General features: G+C 37.7%; 1 protein-coding gene across 1 annotated transcript in view; it reads left to right on the top strand.

Annotated features, from left to right (window-relative positions):
• LOC135165703 (A disintegrin and metalloproteinase with thrombospondin motifs 1-like) overlaps positions 1–28,000 on the top strand; it is a 160,497-nt gene that overhangs the window by 5,373 nt on the left and 127,124 nt on the right. The window contains exons 4-5 of the mRNA XM_064127277.1: positions 15,769–16,051; positions 27,563–27,682. The gene's annotated coding sequence lies outside the window, so the exon portion shown is untranslated. The remainder of the gene's footprint in view (positions 1–15,768; positions 16,052–27,562; positions 27,683–28,000) is intronic.

Here is a 28,000-nt window from a genome sequence, read left to right as displayed (position 1 = left end):
GGTAGAATCATCTTGAGCACATATAAATAAGCACTTTCTTTACAACATCGTTATTCAAGCGTGACATAATCACTCAAGCATAAGACCAACAATTCAGCAAAAAAAAGTCTATAAATAATCCCATTAAACAGTGCATTTTAAGGCAATTCAAATATATCCCCCACCCCTCGACGAAAAGATACAGTGGATTCTAAGGGGGATTGAACAAAGGGAAAAACTTGTATAAACATCACGTACACACCGTTGACCATTGTAAATTGCATACAAGGACCTTTTCACATTTTGGTTGAGGATGTTTACCAGAATTGCGTAAATATAGAGATCCCATTTTTAAGAAAATGACCGGTGAAATAGTACGGGGTGGGATGGCGAGAGAAGGATATATTATCCTGAAAGGGGGGAAGAAAGCAGGTCAGTCGTTCGAAAATTTAACGTCGACCCCTGGGGACCTTGAGCTAGGAGCAACAAAGAGGAAATGAGAGAAATGGAGAATGCGAAATTGGGGTGTGGAGTTGTGGCTCCCTGTATTCGTAACCTTGATGCGTCGTTTTATCCCCACTACTAGCGACCAATGCGTGCCTTCTCTCTTTAAAGGTGGCCCACCGAAAGGATAATCCATCTCTCAAGAGGACCCCTCCTCCCCTCCCCCACTATTTCCCCTTCGCATATAACTGCGCAGTTTCTGATTAAAAGAATGAAAAAAAAAAATTTGTTTTGAACGTTTTGGGTTCCTAGAAAATTGGCCATGAATGCGCCCAGGAGGTCACCGAGGACTGCGCACTTTTCTGGTTTCAGAGAAACTTCCCTTTAGCAAAAATAATGAGACAAATAATTGAGTTTTTCTTTATAAGTGATTCGTATATTTTTTTGTTTTCGATCTTTATCAGTCGATTTTTGTTTTTCTATATATTTTTCGTTAATTCTAGGTGACTGAAAGATTAATAGTTTTAAGAACTAGTGGCATACGATGAAAAAGGAAATGCAACTTCAATGGGAACTCTCTCATAGATAATATTAATAAATAAAAATGGTAATGGGAACATGAAAAAGTGGAGATCTATTCATGGTACACAAAGCTATTGATTTTCAATCCTCTCCCGAACAGTCGTATTCATGTAACAAAACCCAGGGCATTACGGCGTATGCGAAACCAACAACAAAAACATTATGAAAAAAGGGTGAGAGAGAGTGAGATCGAAGGGAATAATTCACAATTGCACGCGTGCATATAAACTCCTTGTCTGTGTGACTGCATTGGGCCTATAAAATATATCAACGTCGATCCCCATTCATTCTCATTTGTGAGAGTACCGTAGCGGTAATAACTGCTCGTTTGTTGAAGTGAAAAAATTTAACTCGCACATCGAGAACACACAAAGGAATTACATTTATCATTTATCCCTTTTTTTTTTCGTGTTCAGGTGTACATTTCGATAAAAGCAATGGTTTACGAAAAGGGAAGATTGTGAATTATGGTTTATTGGATCGAGGAATTAATGCGAATAGTCAATACATGTTACGTGTATGCGAATGATGGGAGAGGGGTTGAAATCCGGAAATAATATTTTTTTGTTATTGTTTTTCTATTACGTATATCATATATTATATGTGAAAAACAATAATAAAAAATTCGGGGCTTTCATCTACAGAACAAATTCAATTACTTCAAGTTATACGTGACGTTCTTCACATTTTATTTAACAATGGGAAACCGCCCTTTTTACTGTCTGGAATTATTTTTAAACAATGGCGAATCTTTTTTTAGCGAGAAAATTGAATGGAACGAATGGATAGTTGTCTTTTTTGGAAGATCCCTAACAAATAAATTAGAAAAATCGGTTTTCAACCTTTAAAAGAATTTCTTCTTTTTCTGTATTTTTAATTTTATATTCAAACAACTCTACAATGTATTGTGGTTGACATATTTTTCGGAATATCTCGTTAGTAAAATATAGGTGAAAAAATGTACAACTATTCAGAAAAAATAATTTATTTGAAATGTTTTTCTACGCATGGAGAACGTATCTACCAGTATTCTCGGGCTCTGAAATCCTTGGCCGTGAGCCCGAGCACTGCAGCAACAGCATGGAAGGGGAAATGAGGGGAGGGCAATGAAGGTTGGGGGCACAGGGTTGACCATGGGGTGGTTGAAAAGTGGCGGGGGTGTGTAGGTCTAGGTTCAACCAGGGGTTGGCATTGCCAGTGGGCGTGCACTTTCATTTTCAATGGTGCGCATGCCCCCGATGCAACTGAAGCTCTGGCAACCCCGCACATTTTGCACACACCCTTGATTCATCCCCCTGCATGTATTTAAAGCCGGGCCATTCCCTTCCACATCCCCCCTCTTCCTTCCCCCATGTGTCCAACGAGTGGGAGATATTTCGCGAAATTCTCGTGTAGGCTGGCTCGGGCCAGCGCCCCGACGCTCTCGTCAGGATCGCAAATTGTGGGATAGCTGGGACACGGGGGTAACGGGTGGGGTGGTGGAGCTACACGACATTCGCCCCTACTGTGAATCGATATTTCGTGCAGGCAATCTCTCCCGCACCACCCATTCGCTCTCTATCTTTCCAGGGCTATCCTTGTTTCACTATCGTAAATTGTAGGGAACGGTAAGGCAGTGCCTCTTTAGGTTCAACGTTAAGTCGTACATCAGATGTCGACGAATTTAGTTGAATTTCAGGTTACGGTGGGGCAATGATGTCACGATTATTACTGATGAGCAATTTTCAAATACTTATGATGCCTCGTATCTTCATTTTTAAAAGCCATTTTGTTTCTATTTCCAGCGATTTTAAATTAATTTATAAAATTAGATGTTCGTTAGGAATAAATGGCCGAATTACGTTTACAACCCATGCAAAACTGTACTTAGTTTATGATTACGTGAACGATTGAAAAATAATAATTTTGTGATTGCAAAAATTACTTGAACAATACAAGTAAAGTTAGACAGGGCACATAAAGACTTCTCAAGTTTAAATTTCTTCTTAGGATTACCAGATGAACATTTGGTGAAACCGAACAGCTCCTAATCTATAATCAAAATTCAACCGTTAGTAACCATAACTAATCCGTTCTATCAATGTATCCATTCCTATCTAACTTCCCTTGAGTGTTATCGATATCTCAATATTCTTAGTAGAAATAAATTAACTTTTAGAAGTAAGGAAAAATCAAGATCAAATAAATTTCAATAATTTCAAACTTTCACCCAAATATACTCATAATTCTACTGAACGATGAAACTGAAGTACTGCGCATTTCTCCGAAGTGCTTATCATAATTGAGCGCTTTGTAAGCCCGTATTCACGAATTAATGAGGCGTTCCTGCCGAAAGAGGTATTTGCGAATATCGTGGTTGAGTGCGAGTTTCAGGGTTTGCAAAGCGAGAGAGGAGGGCGGCGAGGCCCGGCAAGGGGGGAGGGGAGGGGCTAGAGGGAGGAGAAAAAATGAACTTGAGGATGAGTGCAAAAAAAAAAAGAGGATGAGATGGGATGAGGGAGTGAGAAGCAGATTCGATCGTTGGTCGTGCAGAACAGTATGAGTATACACAGGACTAGACACTGCAGACCACGCCCGTGATGAAATAAACGGGGTAGAGGAGCCAACGTAAAGAAACCTTCTCGGATATAATGTGTAGTTGGTATCACGAGAAAAGCCTTCAGTCGTTGCGTAATCGACCAATTTTTGGCCCTAGCCCTCTTTCTCTCTCACTTGACTACGGTCGGCTCTACCTCGGCGAATGAATTATTATTTAATACCCGTTACGAGTCGTCGCCCACAGTCGTTATAACATCGTAAACACACGAGTTATTCATTCTTGGAAGAGAATGACTCTTTGAATAGATGAAATTTTTATATAAATTGGTAGTTATTCTGGCGGTAACTAGTACTTTGGCAATTGTAGAATTGATTTGGGGAGAAGTGGTATAAAGTGGGTATTTGCGATATTTTTAAAATCACTGTTGGTTTATCTATTTATCTTTTTTGTTTGAAAATATAATTGAGTGTCGTAGAAGGCCAGAGATATTCAGAGAACGTTTTCCTTTTATTTATTGAGGCTCTAACCGTTCTTTATAAGTTCGTGGGTTTTTCAACGGATTTATCTCGTACACCACTGAAGCTATTGATATATAGTAACAGTTGGTCTATTCTTGACAAAGATGTTTACAAAAATGAAACAATCTAATGATAGACAAAAATTGAATATTTTCATGAATAATTCGCAAACAATAAATGATGGGGCTAATAATAACTTCATTGTATGCATAGTAGATTTGCTTCCTGTCAAAGTGACGGACAGGAGAGTTATTCCGTCAATTTCCATAATTTATCTATGAGAAGAAAATCTTTGATCATGAAAAACGAAGAAAAAAATTATTTCTTTAGCATAAGTGAGTAATTACGAGAATCCCAGAAGTCTCCACCACGCCATCACCATAAATTCTGCTTTGTACAGTATCGCAACTGTAATTATCTAATTTTTTATGATCTCGATTACAATACCAAATGATTCACTGGCCATGTCGAGGACATACGATGAACATTAATCAGAAGCTCGGTGATGGGAGTTACGAGGTATCAGGCACGTAAGCAGCTTAGAATGTATGAAAACGTGGTCATACGATCGTTCGATAATTCGAAGATTCTCGGAAGTCAATGGTGACTAATCTAAGGAATCGATGCGAACACGCGATGTTTCAGGAAAAAATTAGAGAGCACAATTTTTTATGAGTTTTCGCGTCAATTCACTTATCTTTATTTTTATCTAGAAGGGAAAAAAAACTTGAAGAATAGTTGAATGAAATATTAAAAGCGAAGTAAATATCAGCAAAAAAATATTTTTTCCATAAAATTCAATGACACGCGACCGATCCGGAAAACATTAATCATATCGACTTCGACCAAAATCATTGATGACGTAATTAAAGCGTAATTGTTGTAATCGTCATCGTTCTGAATCGACAGATAAAACTTTCACTAGTGCCTGTCGATAACCGCCTTTTACTATTTTACTCATTCCCTCCTTTTTTTTTTTCACTATTCGCTGAATCGAATTCGCACACAATTGCAGAGTGAAATGTACGTGTGCGAACTTGAGCCAACGGCTCACATCGCACCGCTACGATCTATCGCTATTCATAGCATACCACGACTCGTTGCAATTGCGTAAAGTACTGTGGTGGATACATTGACCCGAAGGGAATTACGTAACGCCGGCGTCAATATAGACAAGTGTGTATTCGTGTCCACCGTATGTGCAGAAATTATGCGTCTCGTTTTTACAATTTCTATTTCTTGGTGCAGGTGTTGCAGTATTTACTGTTTAGCGAATTTAACACAAGGTTAATTATCTCAACTTCGTTATTAATTAGCGAGATTCAACAGTGATGGTTAGTGAGGGTGAGGAAAACGACTGAAAGTGGACGCAACCCCTCTTCATCTTCTTAAGCAACTGAATCACAAAAGAAAGAAGAAGACTTTCAGCTAGGGCAAAGAACTAATGAGATTATAATGTTTTTGAAGTTGTAAAAAATAAATTTCAATGGTATTGTTACTCTGAGCGGCTTTACAAATTCAGTATTACGGTTGTAAAACTGTCGTGATTTAAGTTTATGCAGTTTTGCATTTGCATTGGGATTTTTATTTGTTTATATCGAACCAGAATATAATATATATTCAATGAAAGAAGGGAAAGAGAGGAAATGTACAAATCCGTGAAGGCATAAATAACGGCAGCGCGTTTAATTGAAAATTCTCGTTGATGAACATACACATGAATTAATTTAGTAAGTCCTTCGATAGCATAGAGAAAATATGTTTACATTTTTTACAAATGTGAATTCGATGGGTATGTTGCAACGTAGTGACAAGTACTATCGAACATGGTGTGTATGAAATAATCTCCACTGACACCGGATTTCTTTATAATCCCTCACATTCCACCTGATCCGTAATACCAAACGATAACACAAAAAATCCTTGGGAGATTATATTTCCCTCCAATAATAAAAACAACGACTGCAAATCCATCGTATTTTATTTATAAGTCCACTTAAGTTGAAAATTCAAACGCGAATCACTTCGGTATTTCAACGAGGAGCATTCCAATCGTTCCTCGTATTTTTCGGGTAGGGGCGTGGGCCCAGGCATCCGAGGATTTAGGACGAATGATCGGGTGGAAAACAAACGGACTCTATAACACAAAAAAAAGGGGGGGAAATAATATGGAGACGAAAAAAAATTGCGTTCTCGAGTGTAGGATAGAATGTCGATGGGTTCACGAAGAATTCTCGTTTCACTTCTGTTGAGTTCCCCATAGCAACTTTTGTTCTCCCTTTCTCCAACTTCTTGAGTGAGGACGCAGGGGATATACGAAATACAACGATTTATCCAGTTCTTATTGTGTACATGAGCATCTCTCTGCACTGAGGGGATGAAAAAATTCAACAAGTGAATATTTTTAGAGGGAATACAATGGTTTTCTGATTGTTAAGTAGGTAAAAATTGTTTCTTTTCAACATCAATAAGTCCATTTATTATACAATACTCTAGGATTCTCGGGGGCTGTTCGATGGCGGGCCATTTTTTTTTCACTGGTTTTTTATTCGGGAAATGTTGGGAAAATTAGTCAGTTGCACAGCGACTTTGCTATTTTTTTTTAATACGCGAAATTGGTGAATGATCCAATATTGTTTATTACTTATTAAGCTTCATATCTCATCGAATTTTTTCATCCATCATTTATTTTTGGAGCTCATTCATGAATGTAAAATTATAAACACATTTGAATTTCAAATGAATGATGATGAATAGGAAACTTCTCACTAATTATGTCATTTTGTCTGTCACAAGTATCACAAGTGTCAGAATTGACGTAAAAAATCTTATCGCAAATGTAATGAAACCCTGCAATCATAATCATAATCCGAGCCCCTCGTTCTCACCATTTCCCAACTGAGAGAAGAAAACGATCAGTACAAAACCACTCTAATCTCCCCCAGGGAATTTCATCTCATCGCACTGTCCGATCACGAGGAGATTTCAGCCTGATATTTTTCCCTGCAAATATCACTACATTGGAGCGTAATAACGGACAGAGATTCAAGTACTGTCAGAAGCCTTTCCATAACAGTGCTGCTAATTCCCGAGTGAATCGAATTCTTCGAAATAATTACTTGGGTTTAATAAAAATATTTCTTGTAATTATTTTATGAAGAAATTAATCAAATTAATTGGTCAGGCTTGAAGAGCCGTAATAGCACACTTAGACTCATGTAAGAGGTTTGAAATTACCATTTCTGATCTCTTATTACTTAACGTACAAATGCAATTTTCGAATAAATAATTGCAAAATTTATTCCAAGAAGAATAATTTTTGTATAGTTTAGTTCCGCTGTGCGCTTACAATTTTTATTGTAATTTTTATCTTCTGTTTGGGAAATTTTCTATCCATTTTTTTCACGTTACGCGAATACATTGAATTTCGCAAACTCATTTACGCATTATTGAAATGAACCATATATTTCAAAAACTGAAATTGTGAAGAGGAATAGCCGAGGAAGACAAAAAAGACTTGAAAAAATAATTTCATTTTTTTGCATAGTAACTCATTTTTCGGAATAAACATTCATAACAAGTCGCTATCAGCCAGTGACAAATCAATTGAATAATCAATTCTGGGAAAAATCATACAATAAAGGAAGTGATAATCTGGTAATTGGCGTCGGGTGCATTCACCGATGTGTCGATCTGCGTTGGTAAATGCGCACTGATACCGATTAGATTATTTAGAAAATCGTGGGACCCATGAGTGCCGGCCTGTGCTACACATTTTCGATTAGATAGTGGTGCAAAATGCCAGCAGTAATTACGGAACAACGACCGCAAGTGCCCACGTGACTGCCAAGCAAATGTTATTTATTTATTTTTAATGTCGCGTATTTAGGAATTTCAAACTCACTCAATCGGAAACTATTATCTATGCGCGCAATGCTGGTAGTTTGTGAACGCCATGGGGAATATTGGAGTGAGTGTTTTCCTGGGTGGAAATTTTGCAGTGAATAGAACCTGATCGCCCTCGCATAACCAGATTTCTGGGCATCGTTCAGACAACTGGTGCCGGGACTCGTTACCAATATGTAGGGACGTTGAGATATTTTGCGTGGGCGATACTTTCCCGATTGATTACCATTCTCTTCGGGTAAAGATACTTACTCTCTCGCTGGGGGATAGGTGGCTAGCAGGAAATCATTCATTCATCATTTTTTTTTTTTCATTTGAAAAAGAGATTGTAAATAAATGCTGGGGATTGTTCAATCATGGGAGGTAAATTGCAATTTATTATTGCTACAGAGCAAGAAATAGTTCAAACTTTCATTTTTTTCCGACTTTATTTACATCAAGTATATTTTTATTACTCAAATAAATGTTCTGTGGATCTAAATGATGACTTCGTTAGGTTGAAGGGACATTACTTAACTGTAACTTGTAGGAATGGTTTGTTTGAAATCATTATAAAAATTCTGAACAAAGAGGTTTATTTATAGAGTGGAATATTCAGTTTATTTGCAGTAATTATGTGACAAGAACCTTCGAAAGATTATTTCGGAGAGCTTACTGACCTAAAAAGTTCTTCAGAAGAAAAATTCTGCTGGAGACACTTTATTTTTAGACCTTTGACATACAGCAGTTTCTTCAAAAGACCATTTTTTATTCGTAGATTATAAAAAATGGTCTTTCGAAAATAGTCGCGAAATAAAATGTCTGTGGGAGGGATTCTCTTATTTTTTTTTTTTCGGCAATATTTAATTGTTGCATTGTGATTGATCTTTTCAACTTGTCGTACACTACAAATATCGAAGGAATTGTTGTCAACTGACGCACGTAAGTCTGCAGATAGAAAACGTGATGTAAAAGGGAATGCAAGGCACTCAGAAGAAGTAGATGGTAATACCCAAGTGAGACGACCAGTGAAATACTGGGAGTGGGACGTAGCCAACGGGCCAATGACCCGTCGGCCTAGTTTCGAAAAATCAAAACAAATCTACGTAACGTACGCTTTAACCAAAACAAAAAGAAAAAATTACATATTGAAACGCATTGCAATGTGAGATGCACTAAATTCGATTTATTTTGCTTTACTCTGGTGCCCAATTTTATCCAACAGAAATTCTTTCCCCTCTTCGTTCCGTTTGCATTTGGTACGTGAGCCCGAGGTAAAATTTTACGAGCTCGTAAAAACTCCACATTTCTTTTATCTACGTGTGACCGTGCGCATCAAATGTCCCTCCTACCCCCTCGCATCGTATAATTTTGTACAACAGGACATTTTATACGCACATGGGAGGAATTTACGTATGTACGTTAATGCAATGTGACAATGTATTGATCGTTAAAGTGCTTCTCAATTCGTTCTCTATGGTGGCTGGATGGAGTTTTACGATTGTGGGCCACTTTTTTTCGATGAATTGGGGAAAATTTTGGTGCCATATGATGCAATACGGTCAAATGGAAATTATTGAGGTAGTGAAAAATTGATTTGCGGTTAAAATTTGAGAAGTCCACTGGGAGCATTACAGTTACGAATATTGGTGCTTGGGGAGGGGGAAAAAAGTGTTTTTTTAAGGAATTCGGGATTTTTCAAAGTTATACGTTTGTTCTCGGGTTTTTCTTTGTGATGGAACTTGGTGAAATGCACTAAAAAAAATTATTTCAGGTATTTTATGAAAGATTAAAATGGCAAATATTATCTTGGAGCAATGAATTTTGAAATTATCTCGCATTTTCAACTCAACTAGATGGAATATTTCAACCACAAATTAGAATTTCGAACAATGAAGCATTCATGAGATTCAACACTAGGATTCATTCAGGCTGCAGTCATCAGATAGCGGCTGAATAAAAGTACATAATTTTTTTTTTCTGAATTCAATGAATCGGAAATTTTCCATTAACTTCAATGTACACATGTGCCTGAGGGTACAACCATAAGGCGGAAGTAGAAGAGGCGATAATCGTATTAGCGGTTGGGCGCGCTGAACCGTTTCGCAATGATGAGGTTGTGAGAAGAATGTAAAAAAAGGGACCTTCCACTTTTGGGATTGGGAGGGGTCGCGGAGACCCTCGGCTCCGAATTCTGTTTTTTTTTCTTCTGATGAAAAAATTTATTTGGACCTTTTGCCATTCGGAACCCGAGTAAATAACGGTCTGTCTACGCTCCCCTTCCTCCCTCTCCCATGGAGCATCAAGGATCATCAGACGCAATAGGGATTGCAAATGAAGCTAATTATTAATCAATTTTTTTGTATTTTCTCACGGGAATTTCACATGGAGATAAATTCATTGTAGTTAGCAGCTTGTCTTCACTTGCAAACGATGAATTTTCTTCGTTGACAAAATAGTTTTGATTCACTGCCGAAAAAATTTATTTTATTTGGAATGTTTTGAATGTTAGAACTGCAAATTTGAAATTTTTTGATATTTTTATGCATCAGAAACTTCGATTTTCTTCATGCGTAGGTTAAAAATGCAGATGGCAGTTGGCTCATCTCAAGCCTTTAACGTGAAAAAATGTCAAGTGATTGAATAGCTCTCCAAAAACATTTCTCAACATTTCTTCAACTCGTCAAGTTTGTTATTCCCATGACGTCAATGCACCCATCGTAAATATCGAAAAAGGGTCGACCTAACGTCAGCAATCTGTTTCACGAATAGGTGAAGGGTCTCTAGCCCGCGGTGATGCGACATTCGGTTTTTTATCCTCAAACTCAGAGTCACGCATGACATCTGTTGGTGTATCACAGAAGAGCCGATATATTTCTTGGAAACAAGGGACCAAATAGAAATGAAATTCCGTAAACAACGATGGAAGAATCGGTTTCATTTGAATATTCTATAAATAGATTGTCAGAGGAGATCCACCGAAGATGCTCAGCTTCGTCGATAAAAAAATTTCATTTCGAATATAGAATAAATTTTCTGAGGTATCCAACAAATGGTCGATCTAAAAATATTCTATTCTATTATTTTTCTTGCTTATATTCTACCCAGATTATCCTAGTTGATGCTATCAAAACGTTTGATTTCGAAATTAGAAAAAATATCGACGACTATTCACTTGTAGCGTTTAACTATTTGTCATTGTTGGAAACTTACAACACAGCTCTTCTGTTTATCTTCAAAAATCACTCGACAAGGTTTATGACGTGTTTGAAAGAGTCTCCAGAAAAGGACTAATTTGTGATCTGTTGTGCTTCGAACTTGAGAGCGTTGCAATCCTTACCACATGTGGTATTCAAAGGAAACTCTGACCTCTGGAGTTATAAACATTCTCTTGTTTTATCCCTTAGTAAAGGTTTTTTAAATAGTAAGAAGTCAGTCTCTGGACACCGGTCCTCTAGGTCAGTCGTGCCTTCCTCGTGCCAATAACAAAGTGATAAAGTCCAAGTAATTGATTGTGTTGCTACATTTATTTATTTACTTCCATCCATATTCCAATAGTCATCTTCCAACGTATATTACGTTTAATATTATGAGTGACACCTAATAAAAAGAGTAGATTTTAAGTGCAAATATATTCAGAGGTTGTCCACTGTACTCTCGTCGAAACTCGAGTGAAAAAATAATTCGTCAAGCACCACTCGTGCAGCAAAATTAATCGTATATTTTTTTGCATCCCCTCTACCTACGATTAAGTCTGTCAAAACGGACTTTCTGTTCGTCCCCGGATTTATAGAGCTTTTAAAATTTTCCAGGACTGTAACGGAACTTTTTCGGAGCATTTGGTAATTTTTATACGATTGTTTTGTGAAAAATTACGATGCCGCCACTCAAATTTTTTATTTCACTTTCGTAATCCGTAAACGACTTTGAATTCCATAATTTTTACTCAATAGTTCTCTCCGTTGAGAATTTCCTAACGAAGTTCAACAGTTCAATAAATTCTTTCGCGAGTGAATTTGCACAATAATAAATGCCTCTTGATTATTGATATGCATGAGGCAGTTGGTGTCACTAAATTGCGAATATAATTTCATTACGCAATTTTCTTCAGTTACTCATCGTTAGTTACAGTCTAAATATTTGGATGGCATTTACAAGCCCATGGGACGATGGTTGCTGGCTACCATGGTTATGTATGCATCGGTAATTCAATACTATAACTGCATGAATATATCGAACAACCCAACTGCCAAAGTCCAGTGTCACATGTGGCCACATTGTATGCATTATTTATAATAATCGAGCCACTGCGTATTAAGCTTAAACGTTTTATGAGATCCTCATGCGTGTCGTTATGCACCAAAACAAAGAAAAAAAAAAAATTGAATGGAAGAAAATTTACGCGTATTACTTAACCCGATCCTTGCGTACACGTAACGACACGTATTATCGAAAGAGGGGATCGATTTAATTAAACTCCTCGCATGTCACGTTTGAGGCGGAGCGCAAGTGCTGATCGCGTCGAAAATTGTCGGGGGACAGCTGAATTTTTATTCACCATTATTACTTTTTTTTTTTTTATTCACTCTCACTAAATTATTTTTCACAACTCTTGTCTCTGTGTTGTGTGCGCAAGGTGCAAATTAATTGCCGCACCACGCCACAACCGCTGTGAGAGCAAAAATTAAATTTAACGGTTGGGAAATAAAAGGACATGGACTTTCCCATGTTTATTTAAGAGACGAAAAGAGAAATGTATTTTCAGGTACAGCTTATTGATATGTAAGTCTTGGTATTCTAATTATGGCAATTTTGCGGATAAATGAAACAACAGTTTACAGCAATTGTTATTTAATCGTACACTCTTGTTTGTCAATGAAAATTAAATTAACAAAATTGTGAAGAAATCATTAGAGAAGTCGTTTTTCGTGGTTGTCATTCATCAAGATCAGATGTCAACTTCACATAACTCCTAAATTCTCTTTTTATCCTGGAATCTCCCTTCTTACAAAAATAAACGAAATCTTCTTTTCTAAACCCCCCAAATTTATATTTGTCACCGGAATTTATCAATAAATCACAGTGACAGTACCAATCACTCTTGACACTTGCACTTGTGGATGAACCAGTGAAACCGAAGAAAAAATTGGAGTAAAATCACAAGGCAGAGTCTAAAGTATAAATTCAATGAATACAATTAAATTTTATCGGTTCACTTGCAATTCAAAAACACCAGGAAATTTTACTTTCACGCATTATCACATAATCTCTCCTTGTTTATACATCCATTATAACAATTTTCCGACTTCATTCGCTGAATTCTCTCTTCATCGTCTGATAACCCTTGAAAAAAATAAATAGCCTTTGTGTAATCCCCCAAAATTTATGTTTGTCACCGCTGTTCCTCGATAAATCACAGTGGCATCACCAATCACCTCCGCCACTTGCACTGTTGCGCGAGAAGCGGTCGGTAGGACATCGGAAGTGCGTAGAAAAAGCCCGAAGGAGAAAAAAAAACACAAGTGCCGAAGAGGGCAGGGGGGGTAACAGAAGGGTCCGGGCATTTAGGGTGACTCATAGTTGCTGTGAATAAAGAAGGGAGGTAAATAGAAGAGTGAGCACTGGGGGTACGCGATTCGATGGTGGAGACAAAGGAAACGATTCGCAGATGGCTGCCGGAGACCCACTGGCCCAGTTCCGCCTTGCTCACAACCCACCATCCCCCAGTTGCCATTCCATCCGCTGCACCATGCACTCACCTCTCTCACTCTGTCTCACTTGCACTCGTTTATCGTACCACCTTGCGTGACGTTATCGGCATGGCCACCCACGTAGGCGAATGGGGGGGCGCACAACCCCTTCTTACGAGTTAACCCCTACCACTGGTGAATTTTTACTCTTCACTGGTTTACCCCTTGCTATGAGGTAGTTTCTTTGGATTTCAAATAACAATTGTAATAGCTAATTTACAATTATCACACACTAGGGGACCATTAGCTCCACCGAAAATATATTCATTTCATGTACTAAAAATTTCTCAGAAAAATGAACAAATACTCTTAATTAAATTTTTGCGATAAACACTATTATTCATTTTTCACGATTACAAACACAAAAATATTCTCAAAATATTTTCTTTCTTCCAAAGAAACTTGTAATTTTTCTGGAGAATTAATTTGCTCTCCTATTGCAATATTTTATGGTTAATTGCAAAATTTACATGGAAATAAAACACATAAAGGTTCCTCTGTGTCACATTTTTGGTAAATATTTTTTCAGATAACGTTTGAACGGGTAATATTGACATTTTTCTTCATAATGATTTATTTATCTTCTTTGTTCAGTATTTTTTTACGTCGTAATATCCCATCTCCATGTCGTCCAAGGGGGCCAACTCGAGCATTGATTTCCCCTTTCGGTCTTTCGATCATATTATACGATGATGCGCAATGAGCCCCAGTGGCAGGCCATAAAAGGCCCCAGTGGTGCAGACTCTCTCGCGAATGCATAAAGAACGGGTGAATTTCAATGGTTTGATGCCTTTATATACCTATGGGCCATTCTTTTAGGCCATAAAAAGCACACATTCTCCCGTACGTACACACGATACGTTGGCGTATATGCAGAGCGACGCGTTATACCTCTGTCGTAAATCAACGGACTCCCTTATGTATCCCACCTCCCCTCGACTCTCTTTCTTGAACGCATGTGATCGTACGTCAGTTTCATTAAAATCTCTCTTTTCTGTGGAAATGAAGAGGCTGAGTGCATGGGGTTATGCATTTTCTCATGTGTGCTGATGGGAATTCCATAATGGCAATCTGGAGGAGAGCAACGAATCGTCAACAAAGACTGGAGGAAATAATGGGTGGGGTCCTTTTGTTCCGTGGAATTTCCTTCGATGCAATTATTTAGATCTTGAAAGGAAAGGGAAGGGAAGGGCTTTGCTTGGATAAAAATTCTCATGCCAATTCAATCTGACTGTCAGACAATGCAGTGAAAAACAATTTTTGGGAGGGTAATTCTTATTTGTATCGAGAAAATCGTCATTTGAAAATTTTTAAGTTGTAAAATATCTAACATTTGGACAGGTAACTTTCACCAAGAAATTTGCACTCATCCCAAAGACCAGAATATTTTGCAATAGAGATTCTGAAATATTTGCGCCTTTGTCGGTAGATTTATAAGTGGAAAACACACTGTTAGAAGAAGTTAGCTTTTGTTACGAAATAGGTTTGGTTAGATTTTAAGGTCTATTCGGTTTTTGAAAAGTTTATTAGTTATACTATTGAAATCTATTTGAAAATTAGGCAATATTTGATCGTCTCTTGACATCTGGTGATTTCGAATTCAATGTAAAATGAAATTGTTCATGGAATTTCTTTATTCAATATTTATTTTGTTATCGTGAAATATTCCATTAGTGTCATTGTTGTACTCTGAAGACAGTTACATGAAATATTGTGATCCTAGAATAGAGAAAAGATGATGAGAAATGAGGAGAGATAAAATATTTGGACGTAAAAAAGTTGAACAAAGAGGATAAATAAATCGTTAGGAAGGAAAATATTGAATATTATCGCATGCAAATGTTATCTGAAAAAATATTTACTGTAACTGTAACAAAGAGTGAGGGCTGTTATTCATTTCCCTGTAAATATGGGAATCGATTTTCTTTGTTCGACAGCAAGAGGGTTAATAATTGCATTGGACGATTAGGAGCTCCCCAGTATGTCCAGCCCCTACTCCCGGTTTTCTTTGTCCCTAAACGCAGAAACTCGGTCATCCACCATACTCAACCCCACATGTATCTCATTTCAGGTACCAGTTTAGCCCTTACTGATCGTTTTCACGCTTGTGTGGCCACAACACTTTGAATATGACTGAGAAAATGAAAAGAGAGGGGCCAAAAGGGTGATGTGATGTTTCTCATCAATTTTTCCACCGAAACCTGACCCACAAAGACATGAGCTCGTTATCCGAATCAGCGTGGATTATGGATGTGAGTGCACATACAACGGAAGTTTATCTAATGTTCACACGAGGGGAAAGCAAACTTTACCTTAATTAACGTTGTGCACAAATATGAATGACATCGAAGCACGTGAGTACTGATTTATTTTGACTTTAAATTAAAATCCTTCTATTTTTTAGGATTTTTAAATTGCAACTTTGTTTATTCATGTGAAGAAGGAAAATTCGTGAAAAAATTTCTGCTGATATTTCCTTTTTGCGATAATGATTGTTCAATAAAATCGTATACCTTTCATTTTGAATTGAATTTCGCCATCGTTTTCATTCGCAATGTTAAATTGAGTATATGCACTTGTAACTGGAACATTGAGTATTCATTCTGATCAATGTGATATCAATTAAAAATATCTGCCTCATCACAATGCGTAGAAACGTCAGAAATTTCCTTCTTCACTCGTATACGCTTTCGGGATTTTATAATTTACCCTCATTGCACTTTGAAAGAAAAATGATTGGTCCGGTCCAGTTATTTTTTTTACGAGAATCTCTTTGACACCAAATGAAACCGAGAATTTAGAGATATTAAAAAATTAGCGAAGCGATCGGGAATCGAACCCACGACCCTCGCGATAGTCGGCCAGTTGGCCTTTCCCGACGGTTCTTATAATTTTTATTATACTTTTTTCATACCATATAAAATAATTGGAGGCCCATCAATCCCTTCAGCACGAGAAACATTCCCACAATATTTTCACGTATTCAAATGCATATCCATCACTTCCCTAAATTGATTGCAATCGGAAATTTCCATCGTACAAAATGCCCGTAGATTATTGAGCACATGTATGGCCTGTACATAACCTCTCCCTCCCTCTCCCCACGACATGATACAGAAAGATATAAAGCCATGATGGAAACCCCATGGTATACAAAACGAATGAATAATGAAAGCTGTTTTTACCTCTTGTTGTATCTCGATACAAACAACAATACCCACACGAGGCATATCAAAATCCGAGATTTTGTAACGGTGCGTTTTTATATACATTCAGGGGCCTCGCTGGTTTCTCATTTTTCGCCTTCTGCACTCAATACACTCATGCAAATGCTCGATATAAGGAGCTTATCGATTTTCAGGGTCTCGTGGCCCCGGAAATCAGTGGCACGACTGAGCCCAAGAATGAATACCTATCCATCACAGTCGGTACTGATACGTATCGAGGCTTAATGAAACCTTGGCCTTTATCGTATCCCTCTGACTCTCCATATCCCTTTTTTCATGCATGCAAATCACCGAATTGATCTAAATCTTCGCAACAAAGAAAATTGCACTTTTTTTTTATGTCCAGAAGCTGGAAAAATTACTTCTCAGCAGATACTGCCTATTTTTTTCTAAGAAATTCAATAAAATTTTCAATTTCACGGCAAATTCAATATAACTTGCTATTGAATATTCATATTGGATTTGAGATTTCAATGAGTCCACAATTATCGAAAATATAAGGCGGACAAAAATCTCATTCCGCGAGCAGTTTAATCGATAGAACATCCGCAGAAAAAATTTCGCATCAGAATCATCTCACAGATCCATCAATACCGTAAAATGAATTCTCTCATATTCCCTTTTGTCTGAAATTTCCTCCCCCCTAAGATCACTTTCCCTCCCTCAATATGCAAATCACTTCACCTACCCTCAAACAAAGGCAACAAAGGGCCGAAATGAAAGTCCCCTCTCGTATAAATCTCATTAACGATATTTTCCATTGGTTCATTGAAATTTTTACGAAAAACCCTCAACTGCATTTTATTGATACCTGACCCACATATTTAACCATTAAAAATAGGGTCCGGCAGATGTTTTCAATGCACGTGTGATAATAAAAACTCGTGTTTCCTCGTCCCCCTCCTTCTTCCATTCTAATTTAAATTCGTTTAAAAGCCGCATTTCATTAGGCGAAAAGTAAAAACCAGTCGTTTGGTGTCTCGCGCAGGCGTTCTGAGGGGCGAGGCAGTACATTGGATGGAACCCCCAGTACTTTGGGGCTTTCTTTGTCTCGTTCATCCGCTTCGAGATACAGATATAGGGCCATTCGATTTCTACACGAGTTACCGGTGGGTAAAGGAGGTGGAGATGAAATGAGATAGAGAATGTGAGTGAAATCGAGGGGAGAGACTGTAACGCGAATATACAGACGAATTTTTCGGGTGTTCCGGCCGTTTCCTTTGTCACACTGCTGGTGGAACAAAGTCGATGTGGAGAAAGAGAGAAGACGGAAAGGCTTCTTGGACCCCCTCTTGCAAGACTTTTCCTCCTCCCTCTTTTCTCGTTTTTATTCTCCTATCTTTATATCAAATACACTCGATGGGGGAAGCCTCTTTTCCGGCGAGACATACCGAATTTATCGTATGGAATGGCACTGCCTCTTAATATTGGCACAATTTTTTTTTTCTTTAATGAAGGAATGGGAATTTCTGAATGTCTCCACTTGCTTGAAATTTTAGGGAACAATTGTGATAGAAAATGGAGGGAATGGAGGGGAAATTCATTTATTTTCTTGTAGTACTTCACTGGACGATGATTGCGTATTGCAAATCAACTTGGAGGCCTGATAATTGGAGATACTGATAGAAACGATTGACATTTGGGAGGCTATTGTAACGTTGAGGGTTCTACAATATTTTAGAAAAATAGTTTGTGAAATCTTCCAATTGGAATAAAAAAAATTTTTAAAGTTTTCCGCGTTGATTTGGTAATAGGGGAGCGAAGTGCGAGTTTCGTAATTTTTACTGATCATTTCTCTTCATGTACAATTATGGAAAACTTCAATTGATAGTAGATGTTGGCAATTTTATGACGATTCAGTTCTCTCCTTTAATTTTCCCAGCACTATTTCGGTTGGATTTTTACCGGCAATTCAGTCTCGTATTTGCAAGTGTAATAGATATTTTCTTATTCCATAATCGTTTGATAAATTGCTCTGTTTTATCTGATGTAATACCTGAGAAAGTTGGAATAATTCAGGATAATCTCATCGAGAGGATTGAATCAGTATAGAGACGATCGTAAACATCAATTTACCAGAGATATTAATTTTTATGACAATTGAGTCTTCACATTTCATTCTTTCTCCACTGACACAAATAACCAGTAATACGGAATACTTTCTTCACTTTTAATTTTTCTCCCCTCTAATTGTATTTTCACTCATAAGTTGTTCCCATATTTGCGTGGATGATAAACATTTTTCATGCTACAAACATTTTATAATTTTTTTTTGTTCACTCCGTAAAAATACTTGAGGAATGTCATCAGTCATGGGAACGCTATCAGTATCGAGATGATCGAAAGCATCAGTTCACTCGAGATATTGTCACTCTTATCACAATGGAGTACTGAATTTCGGAAGATATTGTTTTTTCATTCATTGAAATAACCAATAATCTGCCCGCCCTTGCAGTTGACTGAAAAATTTTTCAAATTTTCGTTCCCGTTATTTTATTCACTCTCAATTTTTCATCCATCTCATTCCGTCACACTCATGCGTTACGTTATCACGTCACGTGAAGTATGTACGTCCCTCGACGTTGCGGGAATCCGAAATGCCGCTCTCGTTCAGCCACATACACGAGTCTCTTTGTGTCCCATTGAGAATCCATTGAGGCCTCGAAAAGCCCCTTTGGCGTCCCATCACTCACACACATATACACTGTAAAAATACATATACACAGTCAAGAATTGTGAGAAAAACCCATGGGCATGGAGAATTGGCATGCACGATAGTGAACGGACGTAATATAATTAACTCGGCGTAAAACTCGATCGGATAACGAGCGTTATCTGTAGGTACAGTCGATAGCGGCTCATCAGACGAATAAAGTGAGGTCCCCCAAACTATTCTCAATGCATGAATGTATGTTAACCCCCTCTGGGACAAAGAGAACGGGGCATAAATAATCAAAGTTTGCCAGGGCTTACACGCACATGGACACAAGCTCCCAGTGAAAACGATAATTAGATTCCAAGGACCGCATTCTATTTTGGCCAAGAGTTACGTTAGGAAAAGAATTCCCCTTTGGTATATAGTCGTCGTTTTGGAGTCTGGCAAACAAAGCTTTGTTGGGCTTCTCTCTCCCTACTCTCTTCCTTGAAAATCCGTACCAGCATATTTACGAGCTAAAAGTTTGGTGGCCGAGACTGGTAGAGAAAACATAACTTGTTTTATTTCTTATGGATTCGGCTCGGCTTTGCTGAGACGAGAGTATGAACAAAAATTTTTTTTAATCCCATGAAAATATTGATAATTGAGCGATTTACATTCATGGAGTACTACTTTCCATGGTTTTTCCTTTAAAATTTATTCTCAAGTATATCTAACGGCTTTGGATATTTTTATATCAACAGATGTTTTTCTACTTTTGTAACGAACATTAAAGCTTTCAGTTGAGGCGTATTTAAACCCGCGTTGGCGAACCCACAATGACTTTATTATTTTATCGATTCACGTTTTGAATCTCGACATTGACCCACTAGATAACAGAAAAAAATAAGGCGCCATATTAAGTCAATTTAAAATCTCAACTTTCGTCTGATTATTGTATTTTATTTACCGGTTTCGGTGGTAATCCCTGCCTTTTCTTCATCTCTCTGCCCACCTCGGTTTCACGGGAATCATTTCGTCAATGCAATTATCCGGAAATTGGGATGTTTAATCATGAAACAGTTATGTGATTCAAGCGTTCGAGAAATGAGGTTAGTTGTTGGCAAATGTGTCTGGCAATGTGTAAAAATCGTTGTCGTATTTTTTTCACTGTCGTAATGTTTGCATTCCTCGGTACCTGTTCAGTATATTCGATTATTTTTCCTAGAGTTTCATCGCTTGAAACATTTGAAATTTGCTGTTCTTGCAAATTTTCCGGTGCTCATGCACAAAGTAGACCTCAATTTTCATCATTTGTTTTCTCAAACTGATGTTTGTTTTTTTAACAAGTTCACAAATCCGTTCCCATACCCTTCGACATTTTTCCTCCCCTACCCCCCCCCCCATATTCACGGTTCACATTCTTTGTTTGTGTATAAAGACGTTCGTCGAACTAACGGCATTTATTACTGTTGATATGATCCCCAAAAAGGGATGACGCGTGATTCAGCAGGAGGGAAATAGAAGGGGACAAAAAAAAAGCCTATGAACGACCTTTGCGGTAGTCTCTGTCACACAGAAGCAGTAAGAATGAATAAAATGGAATATAACTTGAGAACTGCTCCACTTTTACCTACAATGTGCTCCAGGTATAATTCAGGTAATACAGGCTCTTCCTCAGATTTTTTTGTCCACCTTTTTCCGCACTATTTTTTCCTTCTAATGGGACAATGAAGGGAAGAGAGAAGGGATGTGATGACAAAAAAAAAATATGTGAAAAAAACTAGGAGCGCAAAAATAGTTATGGCATAATAGTTGTAACGAGGAGGCGAAGACTCGTTACGGTATACCAGTTTTTATACATTGACAAACACACACATACACATGTTACAAGTGTAGGGATGAGAGTGCGCAATGGGTCTCCCGTAAATTAAATGTACGAAGGTACATACAATGCCCGCTAAATTATCCAAGTATAGCTCTTGAAAGAGGTCCTGACTCAATGCACCAGCTACCACTGATAATTCAAGGAAGGAGATGTTGACTCCCTTCTTTTGCCTTTTGGTTTCACCGATTCACCAACCGAGGGTGAATTTTTGCCTTTTTTTTTCTTTTTATGAAAGAGGGAAAATGCTTTCAATGGGAGCTTCCGTAATTGCACAGTCAACTCAATGACTTCATCGTGAGGAGAAAATTTTTCAACAACATGTACGTGAGGTACATTTTCAATTGTCAAGTTCCCTTCTTTCTTCAAACTTCAACCCTGAAATTTTATTGGAATATGCCCGGTGGAGAAATATGCCGACTTTTGTGATTTCACGGAGTTAAATTGAATATTCATCTGTTAGAAAAATTTTATATTTTTTTAATGTCCTCTGTTAATAGGTATCTAGTACTTCATCAATCTTCCACCAAACTATTTGATTTTTGTCATATTTTAGAAGTATTTCCCAGGGATGGAATAACGAGATTCAAATTCTTTAATATACCGTCGTTAAAAATGAAAAATATATCGAGTCAATTGGGATTTTCATTGACTAAATTCTCGGAAAGTGTCCTGTACAATAAAAGTTTTCCATTCGAAATTTTCTTGCAAAAGAAAAGACAGTCATGAATACGCGTCTTCAATGTATGAAAGCATTTTCGAATGGATGAGGTTCAGGGGTGCGCCCCAGTGGGCTCACAAAGAGAAAAAAAAAACACCAAAAAATATGGGTGTATATTTTTCAGCAACTCCGCGGGGCCACATTTCTCTTGATTTGGCGAAACAATCCGAGGATCTGAATTTCAAATGGCAGGCAAACGTCTGGGTGAGGAGAAAAATACTCGAGGTCCCCCTTCGAGGTTTCATTTCTTGACATAAGCAAGTGCCAATTTTTCCATTGAGAATTGGTCTCAGGATGAAAAATTTTGGAGATAAAAATTGCCAATTACGTTCTTTTCGACTTTCACAGATTGTGGGAGCGAAGTGTAAATCTCCCCTTTTCTCGTGATTTTTTGAACGAACTGTACATGTGCGAATCATCTAGGGACATAAACAAAATTCCAGAGACGGCAAATTACACCAGGGGATGGATTATTTTTACCTCTTTTTCACACAAACTGAAAGAAGGAAGCATTATTCGTCGACCGCAAAAATGGGCAAAACAGAAGCCCCGAGAAATCGCGTGATCGCTTTTTTTTAAAACGCTCATCACGAGCCTTTGGATGGAGGGTGCGGCGGGAAGGGCGGGATATTTCAAGGTTATATTTGTTATATGCGGATGGAATAGTAGTTTACGGAGAGGCTTCTTCTCCGGTACCCCGTGGCAGCTGAAATGAAGGACGCCATTGAAAGAGGTATAAAAAAAAAATTGTGAGAGGGGGACAGGTCTTCTCAAGGTCTTTCTTGTTTGGTTCTCGTGGCCCTTATTATGGTTGTGTCTCACGGCTGGCATACACGTGTGCTGGGCATTATAAATAAAACCGTCATGTATGGAGGTTCTAGTTTCAGATGCGTTCTATATTGAGAGACTAAGATGTAAATTCTTAAGAGTTAATTGATGGAGATGCTCGGTTGGACATTCATTACCTTGTGGCGATATTACTAATAATTGAAACTAGAATATGATAAAAAAACTCAATTAACGACAATTTATTGAAATTTACGCAGTTGCTCTGCTCATTTTTTTAAGTAAAGAAACAAACAAGTAAATTTTCCGACAAATAAATCACTAGTTTCATCTTTCTTTCATTTTCCTATTGAAAAATTTGTATTCAATAACTAGTAAATTTCGACTTTCAACTTAAAAAATTGAACGATAAAAAAAATGTATATATTCCCTCCTCTGTCTGTAATCGGTAGAGCTTCGCATTAGAAATGTGATGAAAGATGAGAGAATGCCCTTAAATTTTTCCTCGTTATATTTTTATTCCACACACGATCAAAGACTCTCGCACATCCCGACACATGTCAACAGCACTCAATGATACACGAGGCACAGAGAGCACGTTTATAAACGGGATGTGGGTCAAGAGTGACGAATAGAGGCACAACCGAAGATATGTAATTTTTATACATTTTTTTTTTCATTTTCCTGGCCCCCCCAGTCAGTTTATCTCTCTCTCTTTCTTTGAAGCCTTGAAAAATTCGAGTAGAGATCGCGGGAGCTTCAGTCGCACACGTGTTCGACCTCTTTTTATTTTTGCATGATGCCCATTATGCGAGATGGGAATGAATCGCCCGGAGAGTCAATCTGAATTCAGGGAAATGCTATAACATTAACGTTACCATTACTCGGAATTACCTAAGGGTTCATTGGACTTTTACTCTTTAGGTCGAGGATTAAATGGCCCTGGAATCACTTTTGAGTATTTTTTTTCTTGGACAATACTACACAGAAATTTTTTACATTCGCTGGAGAATTGTGGGGCTTTTTGATTGAATCGATTGTGAATATAATATTATTTTTTATTGCATCAATTATAGTTACGGGAATATATGGATAATTATACACAAGTTTAAAAATTATCAGTCGTCGCTTAGTCCAGAGGATTATGTTTTATTCTATCAACGGGGGTATATCCACAAAGGAAATAGATAGAGGAATAGGGAAAAGCGAACAATGAACAAGCGAACATTACCGAATGTACCAGGTTTTCCTTTGAATTTTCTTCTGGGCATATGCAATCCAGTTGTCTTTCGGCCGAAGTAATTTTTCTTCATTCGCCAACATAAGAGGGCAATCGAAAAGTTGTAGACGAAATGTCCTTTATGCTGAACCTTTCGTGACCTCTCCGAGGTAGTAGTCTATTCCCCAGGTTCCTTGGGAGCGACCAATTGCGGGAAAGTTGATAAATGCGAGGGTTAGCTCGTTGGATATCGAACTTACCGACTGAGATTTTCCCTCCGCTCACTTTGGTTATTTTTATTTTATCGAGGGTTATGGCCAAGGGTTTACAGTCCCGTGTGATACATCGAACCCACTCTACCTGAATGTAAATTTGTCTAGTCTCGTTATGCATTTTACATTGGATTGAAAGACAGAGGCTGGATTTTAACTTGGGCATCGATCATAACTTACAGTTTATTCTGAAGAAAGCCGCGGGGATCAACTGAGCACACCCACACATTTTTTTTTGAATTTATTGCTGTATGGTTGAGGTGGAAATTGATCTACTAAAATAATTTTCTTATGACAAAGAAGGGAAGATACTGAGAAAAAAAAGTCAATTAACTATTTAAATATTTAATCTAAATATCCACGTTTCCGAATAAATAAAAATTTTAAACTAATTGTTTCACTCAATCAGCATGTCCATTCTGAATTAAACTAGACCATCGTCACCCATTTTTACCGCCACGATTTATTCTTCTTCCTCAATTCCTTTGTCCTCGATCAGCTCTATAAATCTCCTTCACTCGTAATTGGAAAAATCGATCGTACCGGTAATTCTCCACGTGACGCTTTCACCTAAAAAAAATTGCGAATACGAGTAAAAAAAAATAGCGAACACCAATAAACAACACCGAATTATTACTCCTCAATCTGGCATTATGTCCAACATTTCTCATCCTAAAGCATCATATATTCCCAGATCCACTCAAATATTGGTGATTTAGTTGAACAATTCAGTTTTATGGCTTTTTCTTTATTTACTCCTATTCCCATTTTTTCCTCAATCTTTTTTCCCTCTTCTCACTATCGAGGACCTCTCGATTTCGGCTTCAGGACCTAGCGTGTACACGAGCAAGGTTTTTTTGCGGAAGCACGCGTCGCTTCGTGTCCAATCGTCCGTGTGCCGCAAATTATTACCCCAAATTATACGTTCTGCCACGACCAATTCCCTCTTTGCGTTATTTTTATTAGCCTTCGTACCCCTCTTCCTCATTCCTTTATCTTCTTTTTCCCTTTGAAAACCCCTGACACGTGGATACAAAGTTAAACGCATTGTAATATCTCCAGCTATACAGCAAGATGTATTTTATAAAATTTTCTCATCCTCTTTGTCCTTTTGAAAATATCGGCGCGTGGTGTATCCACGTGGCGTTAATGCTGACTCGTGAAAATAGAAAGTACAACACTAGCATTTTTATTTCTACCTTACTTAATCCCCCTTTCCACAAATATTTTGCAACTATTTTATTAGTTCAACTTAAAATTTTTATTTTTATTGTGCGGAAAAATTTTCAGAGCATTGAAACTATCCAACTCCGCTATAGAAACGTCACAATTTTTCCTCCGTAAAAATTAATGCGCTATAAATAAAAATACATATTTTTCTTCATATCCTTTGTCACCCGGAGCATACTTTGCACATGGACCCAGTCTCCTGAACGCTCCCCTGGAAAAATAGTAGCGACAACAGGAGTCATTTTCCCACTCACATTGAGAGAGAAGAGAGTCCTTTGATCGACCGTTAATCCACATTTTATCTGCGATCTCTTCAACATCAACATTTCCTTTTTCCTCGGGGAAAAAAAAATGGGGGCTGGACGATGGGGTGGGGCGAAGGGCAGAGGGGAAAATACGATAGAGACTGTTGTGTATTATGTACATCAACAAAGTTGGTAACGGCGTCGGCGCGTTCTCCTTTGTTTGCCGTATTCCCTTGGGATAAAATCGATTTGATGCGTGTATGGGGCGCTCCATCTGAATGTATACAGACTCGGCAACGGGTACATACGCACTCGAGGTAAGATGACACATACTGTTGGTGATACAACGTCTACTTTGGTGGTTTTAGAGAAAAGAAAGAAACGATAAATGCTGGAAGGGCACGAGCCGCGTGTCTTGACGTCTGTGGTGGGGGAAATTAAGGGAATATACGATGTACCTACGACCTTTATATCTGGGGTATGTGCGTTTTAACGCACGGACGGACAAGGAGACGCGGGACAGCTGGCTTCTTTGTCAGGGAATCCGATGATAGTAATGCCTTTTGCGATGATACGTTACAGCTCCAACGGCTTAAGGTTTATCCCAAGACACCACCGCTCAAAAGTTAGTCCTTACGAACTCCCGGAAAATTTAAACATTTGATGATATTTTACTGAAGATTCGGCGCATTTAATTATTTATTATCTTTTAAACCATGTAGTACAACTAATTAGCATTTTGATAGGTGGAGAACATGATGAGTATTATCTATGAAAAATATGCTGACAATAGTATGAAGAACGTGGTGTCTAGGGATATACTTTGAACGTCTTGAATGAACATTAAAGGAATAAAATAATTGTAGGATCTTGAGTGGTATTAACATTAGCAATATTTTTGTCATTTTAATCAAATAAAATTTCTTGGAGTTTAGATGTTTCACTTCAATATGTTTTTAGGCAATAAAATGTTGTAGATTTCTATTTGATCCAATTTAAGATAATTAAACTCTCGTTAAGTGTCGAGACGGCTAGAAAATATTTCATAATTTTTCGCGCCTCATATGAAGAACTTATCATTAATATGAGGATTTATGGGGGAGTGATGTGTACAATCATCACCTAAAAATAACGTTCCAGGTGATGTACATGCGGTATCCCTCGTTCACATAATTTTTTTAGCCCGCGGCTGTCAAGTTGAAATAAATTCGTTGGCTGTGTTATTACATGAATGACGGATGACTGAAGTGTGATACAGCCACAAGACCGAATACATCGTCTAATAAATTTATGCTATCATCATGACCCATTTTATTCAGTCCTTAGGGCTAAATCCACGCCTTGTATCACAGACTATCGCTATCAATTCATTTAATCGTGATTACGATCTTGAAGAGTATACGGAAAGCATAAAAAAGAGGACATCATGGGAGAATGTTTTGATGATCCCGTTAGTTATGTCTTGTTGTCGGAACTCGGTCACGTAATATCCGTAACATCTGGTACCCCTGTGCATATCCCCAGAATCTCCGGCAACCCTTTTACCTTCTCCTGTTGCACAAGCACAAAGGCACTATCCATTTGTACGTAATACGTTTAGAAAGGGACAGACTATCTTATCCTTGTTTCTCTTTAAATGTTGCAGGGTGAGATACAGCCATTAGGTGAAATTGGGCTGATTACAGGGCCCAGTGGGTAGTGGAAAATCCTTATTAGATCGTCGAATTACAGTGTGAGCAAGGTCATCCTTGGAGTACCAATTAGGGTGAGTTTATTTTTCCAATTCTCTCTGATTATTTTTATTTCCACTGTTTCATGTTTTATCTCTAAGAAATGATTCATTGCATAATGATTTTGAGGAAAATTACATTTCACTGTTTTAAAGTGAAAAAATTGGGAAATTCCACTAAAAATTCTGCATCAAATTGAGCTCAATTTTCATTTAATTGAATATTCAAAAGTAAATTTCACAGAATTTTCATTATTTTCCCTTATTGTGATTTGGTAATTGACTTGAACCAGGTGATTTACATTAATTTTCCTTAAAATTTCGAAATGCTTTGAAATGTCTGTGGAGACATAA

Source organism: Diachasmimorpha longicaudata, chromosome 1, assembly GCF_034640455.1.
Source record: "Diachasmimorpha longicaudata isolate KC_UGA_2023 chromosome 1, iyDiaLong2, whole genome shotgun sequence".
In the NCBI taxonomy this organism is placed as follows: domain Eukaryota; kingdom Metazoa; phylum Arthropoda; class Insecta; order Hymenoptera; family Braconidae; genus Diachasmimorpha; species Diachasmimorpha longicaudata.
Note: the sequence above shows the minus strand (reverse complement) of the source record. Positions and strands in the feature narration are given on the sequence as shown.